Source organism: Lingula anatina, chromosome 6 (assembly GCF_051362555.1).
Source record: "Lingula anatina isolate TDL-2025a chromosome 6, LinAna3.0, whole genome shotgun sequence".
Lineage (NCBI taxonomy): Eukaryota > Metazoa > Brachiopoda > Lingulata > Lingulida > Lingulidae > Lingula > Lingula anatina.
The window spans coordinates 1,676,031-1,688,795 of record NC_141772.1 but is presented as its reverse complement, the minus strand read 5'-3'; the positions used below and the strand labels follow the sequence as shown (position 1 = coordinate 1,688,795).

The 12,765-nt window shown below is 35.5% G+C and overlaps 1 protein-coding gene across 7 annotated transcripts in view; it reads left to right on the top strand.

Moving 5' to 3' along the window:
- Positions 1–12,765, top strand: part of LOC106169229 (uncharacterized) — a 64,118-nt gene that overhangs the window by 21,036 nt on the left and 30,317 nt on the right. Inside the window, exon 1 of one of the 7 annotated variants that reach the window (XM_013548651.2) lies at positions 7,730–7,998. The exons of the other annotated variants lie outside the window; for them this stretch is intronic. The gene's annotated coding sequence lies outside the window, so the exon portion shown is untranslated. Of the gene's footprint in view, positions 1–7,729; positions 7,999–12,765 lie in introns of those variants that run through there. 7 annotated transcript variants of the gene reach the window in all.

The following is a 12,765-nucleotide window of genomic DNA, read 5'->3' as shown; positions in this document are numbered from 1 at the left end:
CCAGTTTTGATTGCTGAAATAATGTGTGTTTAAAACAAAGAATTGGCTGGAAAAAAAAAGAGAAGAAACTCCAGGCCATTGAATGTTCATCAAAACCTTAAAGTAAACCAGTCTTCTTGAATAACTCATGGTGATTTTACAAAACGAAAATTAATAAATGATATCAACCAATGGTTGCTTTATTTTAGTGATCTTCAGCACTTTATCCTGAACTCAAAAAGACTAGAAGACTTTCCTCAATTGAAGTTTTAAAAAATTAAATTAAGATATTTATGAGAGCATGGCACCATGACAGAGAGTATGGTAATGACCCAATCTTTTCAAGGGGGAAAATTGTGAATTTTTTGAATGCTGTATTTTTATAATTTTCATGGTTTTAAAATGAGGTATCTGCAAGTCTGATAATTTTTGCCCATGGAAAAGATGGAGTCATTAGCGTAATGTGTGCTTCAGGAAATGGGTGGCTGGCTGATCCAGGTTAGATCCTTCTAGAAGTGTGAAGTGTGAATGGCACAAAAGAACTCCCACCTAGCGAGCCATCTGAAGAAGAGCTATAGCTTGCAGCCTGCCTCCTCGTGAACTACGTATATATCTCGTGCCTGGTGGTCCATAATAGATTTTTTACAAGCTTTTGTTAGATCGCCGTGGCAGAAATAGAAAACAAGATGTAAACACTTGAAATTCTCAAGTGAAGAAGCACCTCTTGTTCAGGTCAAAGAACTTGGAGCGCCTACTTCTTGAGGTGTCGTTGTCTGATATCATGTGTGATACTGATAATTTCCTTCGTATTTGGTGTTTGCTATTTATATTATCTACATATTGAGAGTTTCAAAGCAGTAAAAGAAGATAATTTTCACTTACAGTTGCTGTTGTGAATGGATGGAGTCCTTTCACTGACAAATCTTTCTGTGTGTAGATTTGAAAAGGATGCTTCTTTTTTTTTCATTCTTTATTATATAAAGGATGAGATAAAATAAAATGATAATGCAGGTCTTACGCTACATGCCAGTCATTTGTTAGAAAGGAAGATTATCTTTAGATTTTTTAGTACATATGGCTGATCTTCTGTGATATTTCTGAAAATCTGAGAACACTATATATACAGTAATGGTCAACAGTGTAGGGCCACTTCCATGATTTTTCCTGGCTGCTGATTCTTTCCTGACCTGTTTTATCCCCATAATATCTCTATCTCTATAATAAATACATGTACTGTTTCATGAAAAAAACAGCTTCGGTACCTCTCAAGGAAATGTGGACTTTCAGTTACGCAGAATTCCTGGAATTTCTCAGAATATCTTGTTTGCCTCTTGAGAACTCAGATGTCCTGGAGCGAATACTCTTCTCTGTGCTTCTGTGAATCCTCAAGAATTCCACAGCAATCATTCCCCTCTCTCTCCATCTCCAGGTTTTAATTAATTCTCCAACAAGATTGAGGATCTGGCCACTGCAACAGGTGAAAGGATACATGTAATATGTATCAGATAAATATACCAAACAATAAAATTCCAACCTTTTGTGGTTGCTTCTCATCAGTAAAATGTACCAAACATAATTGAAGTTTTCAACAGATTAATATAAATAAATAAAAAAAAAAATAAATAAAAATTTAAAAGATTTATGTATCTTACCAATTGCTATCTTAATTGAAACAGGTTTTCTTAATTATACTTTCGGATGCAATTATTTGTTATTCAAGAGAAAGGTTACACAGAAGATGCATTCATGGCAGATAGTTATCTGTTTATTTATTTATTTATTTATTTATTTATTTAATGTTGCAAAAATGAGCTGTTTAGAATTTGTAAGTGATTATCTTGATCTTAGCCATTATTATTTTCCGGCTTTAATTCAAGTCTAGCATATGTACTTATCCCAGGTATGACCGATTCAGACCCTCTTGGTCTGTGGCTTATGTGAACTTGCCTGAAGACCTGGCACATGGATTTATCCCCCTGAGGCTGACCAGTGAGAAAATTACCCTTATAAATCATGTGAATAGTCTTCAACCTTAATTATGTTTTTAATCTTTCATTTTCCCAAAGACGTATTATTTTTGCAGGACTCCTAGCTTCATTGAATTATTAGTGTATTGTATGTAAGCTTCTGTTTGAATACATTCAGTGCACAAAGTTTCTTGACGGTGCCGGTTAGTCCTACAATAATACGGATCAGCAGTACAGTTTAGACCACGAGAATAATTTGGTCTCAGATGAAAAAATGTGGGAATTCTTTTACAGTCAGTGCCAGTTGTGTATCAGTAAGTGGGTGTAATTTTTCTTGAAAATGCATATAAAACACCCTTGTTGCACTAATGGGAACCCCAGCTACCAAGCATCACGTTTTCGCATGGGCAGTTTACTTTGTAACATTCAATACAAGAAGAGTTTTTCCTCAAGGGGTCGTTACATGAGGATAAGTTTTTGCATCAAAATATATAAAGGTTTTTTCCACTGCTGGATACATCAGTGGACAGTATGTAATTATAATTTTTAACCATAGTAAGGCCCCATTCAGAATAGGGGACTAACTAGTCCGAGTGTCAAATATGGTGACCCACTATAAAGCTTGCCATGCAATCCGCTAATAGAAACTGAATATATATTGTGTGGGGAAGTATTCAAGTGGGTCAGCCATATTTGACCCTTGGATGAGTCAGTCCCCTATTTTGAATGGGGCCTAAGCCAACCTAATCTCTCTGATGTCCCGCAAATATGACCATTGTTGTTGAGCACAAGTGGTGTGTAACCAGGGGACAGGAATATTTTACCCTCAAAATTGGTCTAATCTGGGTTGACCCACGGAAGTTGATTATGATTTCTAACCATATAGGAAGACATTCTAATCTTCTTGATGTCCCACATATTGTTGTTATAATTTAGGAAAGGTCTAGGCCATTATAATGGCTTCCATTGGTGAGAAATACATTTGTGACATATGTTTTGCCATCTTTTTAACCAAGTCATTGTGCAGTGTGGCTGAAAGCAGTCTGTTTCCTTCTCCAGCAGTTTCTGTAATTAAAGCTGCCATTAATCTACTGGTAGGTTTAGATAAGTCCAAAATGTCTCAATGATTTAATCTTGTATTAAGGAGCTTCACAGTGTTACCATCATTCAATATACTTAGATTTATTATTAAACATGTTATATAATAAGCAATATAATAAGACCTAAAACCAATGGATGTTGCTCCTCAATAATGTATAATACCCCTATAGATACTAAAAAGTTAACTAATCATGAATAAGAGGTATAAATTCTATACAAAATGAAATGCCACCATGTATTATCTTTTAGGGGAGGACACCCTGAGCTTCAGAGCTAACTTGACACTAACCTTTTCACTGTAGCCTATCTCCATCGTGTCAAGTAACCTCTGACGAAAATAGTTTGACCTAGTTTATATAAGCCAATCGAATCCATGTTTCAAAATTTTTCACCAAAGTTTGGTGAAAACGCTGATTGGTTGATCGTCAATCGGCAATCCTCGGCTGATTCCGCAAGCTCCATACCAACAACATAGTTATTGTCGAGTGCGGAGACATCCGAGTAGTTCCGAGTGGTTCCGAGTGCATAACCGTACACAAAGAAAGCGTGGAGTATATCGGAATTGAAACCAGAGCAGTATGATGCCCTGCATCATTATCTACTGAGGGATGATGTATTTTGCGTGCTGCCCACAGGTTACGGCAAGTCCCTGATATTCAGCCTTATCTTTGATTGGTCCGGATTTGAACAAAGCGCGCTTTGACTCGTTCGCGTTCATTGGCTAGATCGTTCAATGAGTCATTGAGTGCGGGCTTTAAATTTGATTGGCGGGCGGCGGGGGCACTCGAATCTGGTCAGAGGTTACTTGACACGATGGAGATAGGCTACAGTGAAAAGGTAAGTGTCAAGTTAGCTCTGAAGCTCAGGGTGGGGGAGGATGACCTTGGTTGACATTTGAACAGAATGTCATTTGTGTATACTTTATTGATTTGGAAATGTCACCAAATTGATTTGGAATTTGTTAGTGAGAGATATGTTTGGTTCTTGTGAAAATGAAGTTTTGATAAGAAGATTGGATGAGTGGTGTGAGTTATATTTCTCACGTAGGTGCCTTTGGTGAGAGTTAATTCATGTGTTTATAACTCTAGATCTATGTTACTGTATTATCTGTGCTTTGCTCTAATTGAAAGATGGTCTTTTGGAGAAGCTGTGATGAAAATTAATGTAGTCATTCCACTTTATTCAGCAGTCTTTCAGTTGTATTATCCAGTTCCTACACTGTTGTAAAATGGTAAGTTGATTGATGTAGATCATGCAGAGACTGTTCGTGGTGACTAGCATTTTTAAATTAGCATTTAGACTGCTCTAAAATCTATGTTGATTTTGACCATAGAACTATCTTGTTGAACAAAATGATCTTTAGAACAGGAAGTACTACCAATGTTGATATTAGCCTTGAATTTGTCTGTGAAGAGTTTCACATGATAGTGGGTCTGTTGGAATTAGAGGAAGGAAAACCACTGGGTAAACATCCACTTTGCTCTTATTATAGAACCAGCAAATTTTCTTCTATTTCCTGGTTATTACCCTATCAAGCAATCAGTCATGAAAATGGCTTTTTGTACCATGGCCTGCAAGGACCAGAATTTTTTTTATTGATTGAATCTATTCTTCTCTTTCAAAATATTAAATAATTCTGTGACTCATTTACTCATAAAGTGATTGTATAACTAAGTATCACTAAGTGAAATTTCTGTCATGTTCTTCACAACAAAAAAAAAAGGAAGAAAATAAATTAATTAAAGGCACCGTCCTTGAGACACTTAATCTTTTACTGATCATTGAATACATGGTATCTGGTTGTACATAGGACAAGGTAAAGTATGGCAATATGCTGTAATAATTGTGAAGAAAAATAAAAACAGTATGGTAGAGACCCAGGATCTCATCAGAAAGATGGAGGATGGGAGGTTCAGTGATATGTATAGAGCTACACTGTGTTTGTGGAAATGTTACGCCCTTTTCATATCGGGTGGTACATGTAAATGTACCAGTCCACTGTGAGATATAGACAACTGAATAGCCAGGCTATTTTGACATTAGACAGCTAATGGCAATACGTATATGATTGTAGCATATTGGAAAAGCATATGCCCCTATTTACTAGTATAATATGTTGTGGTGAACATTTATAGGGTCTTTACTGAAAAAAGTGATCATGAGGGTTTCAAGGTTATTTTATAGTGTGAATATATAGACATGATGAGGAATACAGTCTACAGTTAACCACTTAATATGGCTGAAATGTAGAATTAGTGTAAAAAAAAATAGGTCATGTAAAAATTTAAATGTTAATATTGTGTTAAGGCAGAAAGTGTTGGAAAAATACAGTGCTGTAATCATACTTTTGCTGGAGATAACAATTTTGAGACCGATTTGGCATGGAGGAAAAAGACAGCAGAGTTTCCAGTGCAAAGCTATTCAGGTTGTTTTACAGCATTTTGGTGATGACAGGTGTAGTAGCAAGGGGCTCTGGATCAGCGCAAGGAGCCAGCAGGTGCCGAGTTAATTGTCCAGGTGTGAGAGTGGATGCTGGGTAAATTTGTGGGGGAGGTCTCGCTGTGAGCATGTGGTCTCCATCAAAATGCAACCAGACCTTCGTCTCCTCTGATAACATTATCAGGCGCTCCTGGTGATTAGGTTGATGAATTTAGAATAGCAGACAAATGTGTCCTCTGAAAGTGCACAGGATTGCATGTTCCTGGGGATTGATATGTTGGATAATTTAAGGATGTAGATAACAGGGGTAGCTATCTTCTAAACCGGCCAAGATATACCAACATGTTACATATCAATAGAAAGCTTATTTCAACAGCTCTTCATTTCATATCCTTATTTTATTATGTAATCATTACGTAATGAGATATAATGCTTAATAGGTGTGCTCAACATGATCTTTACACCTTAAAAACTAGAAGTCCACTACAAATGGACATGTGTAGACAGCTTGACTCGTGAGCCCTCATAGGGATCAACAAGAATGCGCCTCAAATTAGCGATATGTGTTAAATTAGCAGAGATATCAAAATAAACTTGGTTTCCAGTTCAACGAGACCCCCTAGCCTAACTAAAGCATGCCTAAGTTGAAAACGGAGCTGATGTTATGAAATCCCAGACACATACTTTCAGACAAACCTTAGATCTAAGGAATGAATACCAGCTTTCATCGGTTGAGAGTTCTAATTAATTTTGACACTGGTCTAAATTGTTCTCTTGAAGCCATAAACTGAAGCGGAGAAATCAGCCTTTTAGTGCTCCCCGGAGATTCCAACGTTATATAATCAGTGAGCTGCATTGGCAAGCTGAGAAATTTAGTTATTTATACTGGTTCAGCCCTCTACTCACTGCCTATGTAACTGTCACTATGTCTTTCATCCATTTTCAACATTATTATTGAACATTTTCAACCGGAGGCCCCCTCCATGTATTGACAGCAGCCACCATGTTAGTCGTGACGTCAGCCTTCTTCACCACGTGACACCTAGGGGGAGTGCCTTTGCCCATATATGTCTCATCTATATGTCTGCTTTTTAAAGCTTTAATAGATCGTCAGAATTAAGTTCACTGATAAATTCAAAATGAAAAGTATTGTTTGGCAAGTGAAAGCGCGACGTTACTCACAGAATGTGAAAGGCTTAGCAGCAATCTAGTACGGGAAATATACAGCTGCACAGTGGAGCTGCCAATCAAACACATATATGGACAAGTGTGACCTACTTTAAAACTCAGACACGCTACCACAGGGGTAAATCAGCAATTAGGCTAAAATTACGGGTTTATTTGTAAACTTCCATTATTTTAAGATAGGCTGATATGTAGTTGATATTTCATCTATCTAATACTGACAAATTCAGAAAAACACCCAAATTTTGACAATTTACTGTTATCTACATCCTTAAAGGAGATATACAGTCTACTTTGAACATGTGGACTTCATCAGGTTAGAAAACAAATATGCTTTTGATAAGATTACATTAAATTTATTTTGTTGATATAGGGCCTGTTTGAAACTTTCTTGCTCCTACTGCATAGGAAAGGAAAGTAGATTGCATTACTGCATGCAGGGACCACATCTTAGTAGAGGGCCATGTTTGGTTTGCTACATTTTTTTGTTTTTTTTTCTATTTTCTCTTTGAGAATTTGATATAAGGGACCTTTTCCTAACTTTTGTGTAGATTGCCTTAAATTGTTAGGTTGTAAAAGTGATCTTTTGATACCAAATTTTTGTTTCACTGAGAGATTCCTGAACAGCTTGTTCTTAGCATGATTTAACAGGTGCAAGAGGAGGTACATTTATCTTAGAACTGCCCTTCTTAGAATTCAAACATTCTTCCAAAACTAGGTGGTATCAGGAATTGGTCTGTAAAATATTGTTATAGTTGAAGTCTTATGCAGGTTAAAAATCATATTTTTTTTTTTGCTTTAAGAAAAGTCTCTGGATGTAGATTGCAAAAATGAATATTGTAAACAATTTCAACTTAACACTCAGATGGAAGCATATACAAGTATATACTGGAAGCATTGTACAGTGGTTCACAAAATTTAACATGCCAACATTTGTCAGTGGAGAGATCCATATGGAAATTATGAAGACAGTAGATCTAACTGGGTCTCATCCTGAGTGCAAAAACATCCTCTATCAGGTAATTATCCTAGTAGAAGGCTTTTTTTCTTTTTGAGGGTGGGGGGAGTGGTTTTTCATGGATTTTATCAAGGCATGCATGCTGTGAAAAAGTGCACAGGAGTGGCAGAAACTACAAAATCCTTCACTCCAATCACGTTATCAGCTCTTCCAGGTGATTTTGTTGGCATGGAGAGATCATTTGATAAATACGCAACAGGAGCCGACCAATCTGGAACAGTTGTACACTCAGGTATCTCTTGGTGACTAGGTGCTTAGGGTTACTGGTATATAGATGGAGGAAGCACTGCTCAGGAAGCAAAGCTTTAGGTAGGAGCAAATATTATTTCATGTAACTAGTATTTTCTTATGTGGATAAATTTTTCGGAGTTGAAGATATTTTAGGTGGGTTGTCTTCACATCTGCCCCTCCAACCCCCCCTCCCCCAATGTCTGTGAGATGTTATTTGTACATCCATTCTCTCTCTCCCCCCCCCCCCCCCCCAATACATCATTTAACCATCCCCACAAATACCCAGGGTGACAATCCAGCATTTTCCCAAAGACTTTTGAATCAAATAGCCCATCATGTTAACTTAGTTATCTCAGGTTTTTGGACAGGTGCCCCTATTGACATATACGTGTATGTTTAACCCTCAAAATCTGAGGAAACAGCAATTCTGACAGCATGATTATAGACTCAGTTGGATGTGACTAATTGTAAACAGTTGTTGGTTAGTTTTGCTTACAGTGTCCTTGAAGTATACCTCTTTTGATTTTAATCACTTTTTATGGCTGTCAGATCAATTTCTCATTAGATAAGAGTGCTGTCATGTTTGATGTTTTCATGTTTTCTGTCCTGTATTTCTTTATAATTGTTTGATTTGTATAAATATATCTTTCTAGAAATAATTGAAGGAACACTTGAAAATTTTAAAAAGTTACAAATACTGAAATCCATTTTAATGTTAAAACAATAAGTTTAGGAACATAAAATACTGCTCCAAACTGTCTTATAAGTCTTGTTTTAAAGCTTTGGTATTTTAGTTTATAATTTTCAGTTACTTTTAAATACCTTATGACTTTATTTATGACACATTGTAAAACTTCAACCTTTGGGTTGTGATTTTAGCAAATAAATTATTATTATTATTATTATTATTATTATTATTATTATTAAAAAGATGGATTTAATCAATATTTTTTGTTTGTTAAGTTCTATACCATTTAACAGTTTTATCATTTAACTTCTTTGAAGAACAATAGTAAAAATCAATATTAAGATTTAAAAAATTACAGATTTAAATGAAACAGATTTAACTGATTTATTAGTATAAGACCCCACAGAAGAGGGAGACCGGTATTGCCAAAGTTGACATTTTGGCGAATGAAAATTGACAAACATCTTCATCATCTGTAGATATTACGTTCTAGCATGCCATCTAAATCTGTCACAAAAAGAGACCAAAATGGTGAATCCAGACTAGATAAAGATAGACTGGATAAGTCAATATGAGAAATTTTCAGATCAAATAATCGTTTGATTTGAATTTTTAGACCGAAGTAACTTCCTATATACACAACATGCTGTGAGCCCATTGGCTTGATTGCAATCATCACATTTAAGCCAGAGCCAACATCATTTGTACTTTATTCGATTTAAGGGCATAAAAAATGTAAAAAGACAATTACTAAGTTATATCTGTATATTTGAGTCTAGTTTGAATCGACCCTACTAGTAGAAGTCATTGATTGATGCTGCATGTCGTCAGGGTTTAAAAAGGAAGTTGTATGCTCATCCATGAAGAAATGTAGTTTAGAATTAATTAGGCCAACATCAAAGGGACGGATAATGTCAAAAAGATAATAGGATTCTTGGAACAAAATTGCCTCATTCTTCAAAAGCAAATTACCAGGAAAATTGTGACAGTTTTCGTGTGGAATTCTACTGTGTAGCTGCATGTTGGCTGTGTTTTCTAATGAGAGTTAAGTTGGAGGTTAATAACAATGACTTTGATCTTCATCATACTAGGAACTATCTTGTCTGTGACACTAAGCTTTGGCTTTAGGCGTATTTATACAATAACTATATATGTGCGAAGACTGGTATTACTGAGATGCCCCACTGTAGTGCAGACATTAAATTACTCAGTAACATCATTTGGTAAACTTGTAATAAGAGGTACCTTTAAATCATTCCAGGTTTAAAATAACCCATCTGTTGCACATCTTTTCTGAACCTAGAGAAAATGAAACCTTGATTTTTTGCCCTCACCTTCTGTGCAGTTCATTCTGTGCACTTTGTTGTTATTGCATAAAGAAAATATTTTTAGGTTTATGAAGCTAAAAATACTAGTAGTACATCATCGCCAGCTCATATTTCTCCTGTTTCTTTGAAAAATAGCTAGGTGACCAAATGTAATTTATAGAAGCAGCTATTGCGCTATGTAAACTCAAGCTAGTTATTTTGATATGTTGGAAATAATGAACTGGAAGAGAGGTCACTTTTTTGTGTATTTGCATATTTTCTGAAGACATACAATTTGATACTGGATGAATTTTAATTGTGGTTTTACCCATGTATACATTTTTCAAAGAGGAAAAATAAAATGTGTATAATGCACTCAGTACTGATTGGGTTATTTTTATCATTTTTTCTAATATAAATGAAGCACCCTGTGCTGAGTATATGTCTTAGTATGCCTCAATTGTTTTCCTGCCATGTCCTTGAATACCTTGTCGAGTTCTCTTTTCTCATTACTGATGTTATGTGTGTTTGGCTTCTTTTGTGTAACAATACACCCATTGCAAGATGAACTCAGTGGGCTCACAGTTAAGTTTTTTTTAGCATTTAGGGGTTCTTTTCTATAAATCAAATCAATCAGATTTGAGATAGAAATGGTTTCCAGTTGTTTGATCACCGTATGGAGTTTGGTCGTATTTCTACTTGACTTGTGACACCTTTACTTAGTACTATAGAAAGCCAAACTAATCTCTTTGTTGTCTATAGCCTAAGTTAGTACCATAGAAAGCCAAGCTAATCCCTATGTTGTCTATAGCCTAAGTTAATACCATAGAAAGCCAAGCTAATCCTTATGTTGTCTATAGCCTAAGTTATCACCATAGAAAGCCAAATGTATCCCTCCGTTGTCTATAATTTAATTTGTTTTGTTTAAAATCTTTGTTTGTTTGTTTTTTTTTTTGCTCACAGATAGAGCATATTTAGTTAAGCCCTCAGAACAGGACTGTAAATGGACCAGGTTATGTGATAGTTGCTTGTGATAATAATGGTAACGTTATAATGATGATGATGATGTCAATGATAATAATTCTGTAAACTGACGAGATCAAGGCACCACTGCTATTTACCTGGCTTACTGTCAATCATGGAGATGCTCACTTCCAACAGAGTTGTCTGTAAATGTTTTTATTGGAGGGGAAAAGGGTTACTGGTGATGTTAGGCTAAACCTGGTATTTTAGAAGTAAAGAGCAGGAGACATTTCAGGTAAATGTACTTGGTATTTTCCCACTGTGTGGTGACATATGACGCCGGCTGTTATTGATGTAATATCATGTGAATAAGAAGATGAAAGATCAAGGATAGCTGGAATGTCTTATTTGCCTGATGGATATTTATAAAATTGGAGAGAAAAGGAAAGAAATGTTTCATTAAATTTTCAGTGTTGATTGAAAGTACTATAATTGTATTTTACTGAAAAGTAATTACTTTGATATGTTTCGTAAGAAATTCAGTTTCTAAAGAATCATTTTATGAAAATTAAGTAGTTAACATATTTTAATTAGGTAATCTATCAAAAAGTTGTCCATAAAATGAGAAATGCCTTTGCCCAGCAGACAAAAGGACAGAGGCATCAGGAATATATTAAATATATGGTAGTAAAGAGCAATTACCATTCTCAGGAAGTATCTTTGGTGAATAAAGCGGTAACCATTTTAAAGGAAATTGAAAAAGACAGAGAAAGGATGTTGACAAGAGAAGTCAGAATTTATTCAGGTTGTAGATAAACCCAGGATGTGTGTATAATAGTCTTTTCCTGAGTCAAAGTTTTCACATTTAGATCTAGATATATATCAGCTGAAGACACCATGAAAAACAGTAACATAAAACTCTTTGCCATCTCTGATATAGATGTGATATGAAAATAGATGAAAAGAGCACCAACAAGCCAGGAAAGGTTATTTAAATACAATGCTCTCAACAAAATAGGAATCTGTACCAAGTTGGATCCATTGACTGTGTTTACCTGTAGGAGTTGGCATTCTCAAGGAAATTGGAAATTCACAGATGGTTCTGTTGGTATGATGAATAAGTTTGCTGTGAAGAAACTGTAAGGATGCATTGATAATGGACTGGTGGACTTCAGATAGTTCAGATAAACTTGACTTTGGATATCAAGGGCATTAGGAACTGGTGAGGAAAACCATAAATTGAAAATGAAAAAGATTATAAGATAAAGACAAACTTTGGTTGTTTTGAATTTTTTTTTTTTTTTTGCTTTTTGCTTTGTTTGTCAAGACCGCTCTATTAAAGTATCTGCCCTGACAGCTTTATCTTCAAGATTCTTGTGAACTCTTTGTCAGTCACAGGGGCGGATCCAGAGATATTTTCTGACAGTCTTTCCAATTGTCTTTTTTGATCCATCCTTAATTTTTGACCTGACCATCTTCCGACAGAAAAATTAGATGGCTGTCAATTTAAACTTGAAAAATTCTGACCATCTTCCAGAAGACCCAGAAGATGGCCTAAATCTGCCCGAGTAAGCTTATGTTAGGAGACCTGCATCAAGTCCTTACTTTGTATTTTATATCTGGAAAGACCCACAAATTAGCAGTCTACGGGGAGAGGAAATAACAGTGAGTGGGACAGCAGAGTGACTAGATTGGCTGTCTTTGGTGAGGTTATCACAATTGAATTAAGCAGGTCAGCAGAATGATTAGATTGGCTGTCTTCTGTATTTTTTAAATTGTTTAAATGTAGCATTATATATAATTTTTAACTTTAAAAATTCTTCAAGTTGATTTTCTAAGTATAAGTACTTATTGCACCTTGTTTTATAGCATAATGTCAGCCCTGAT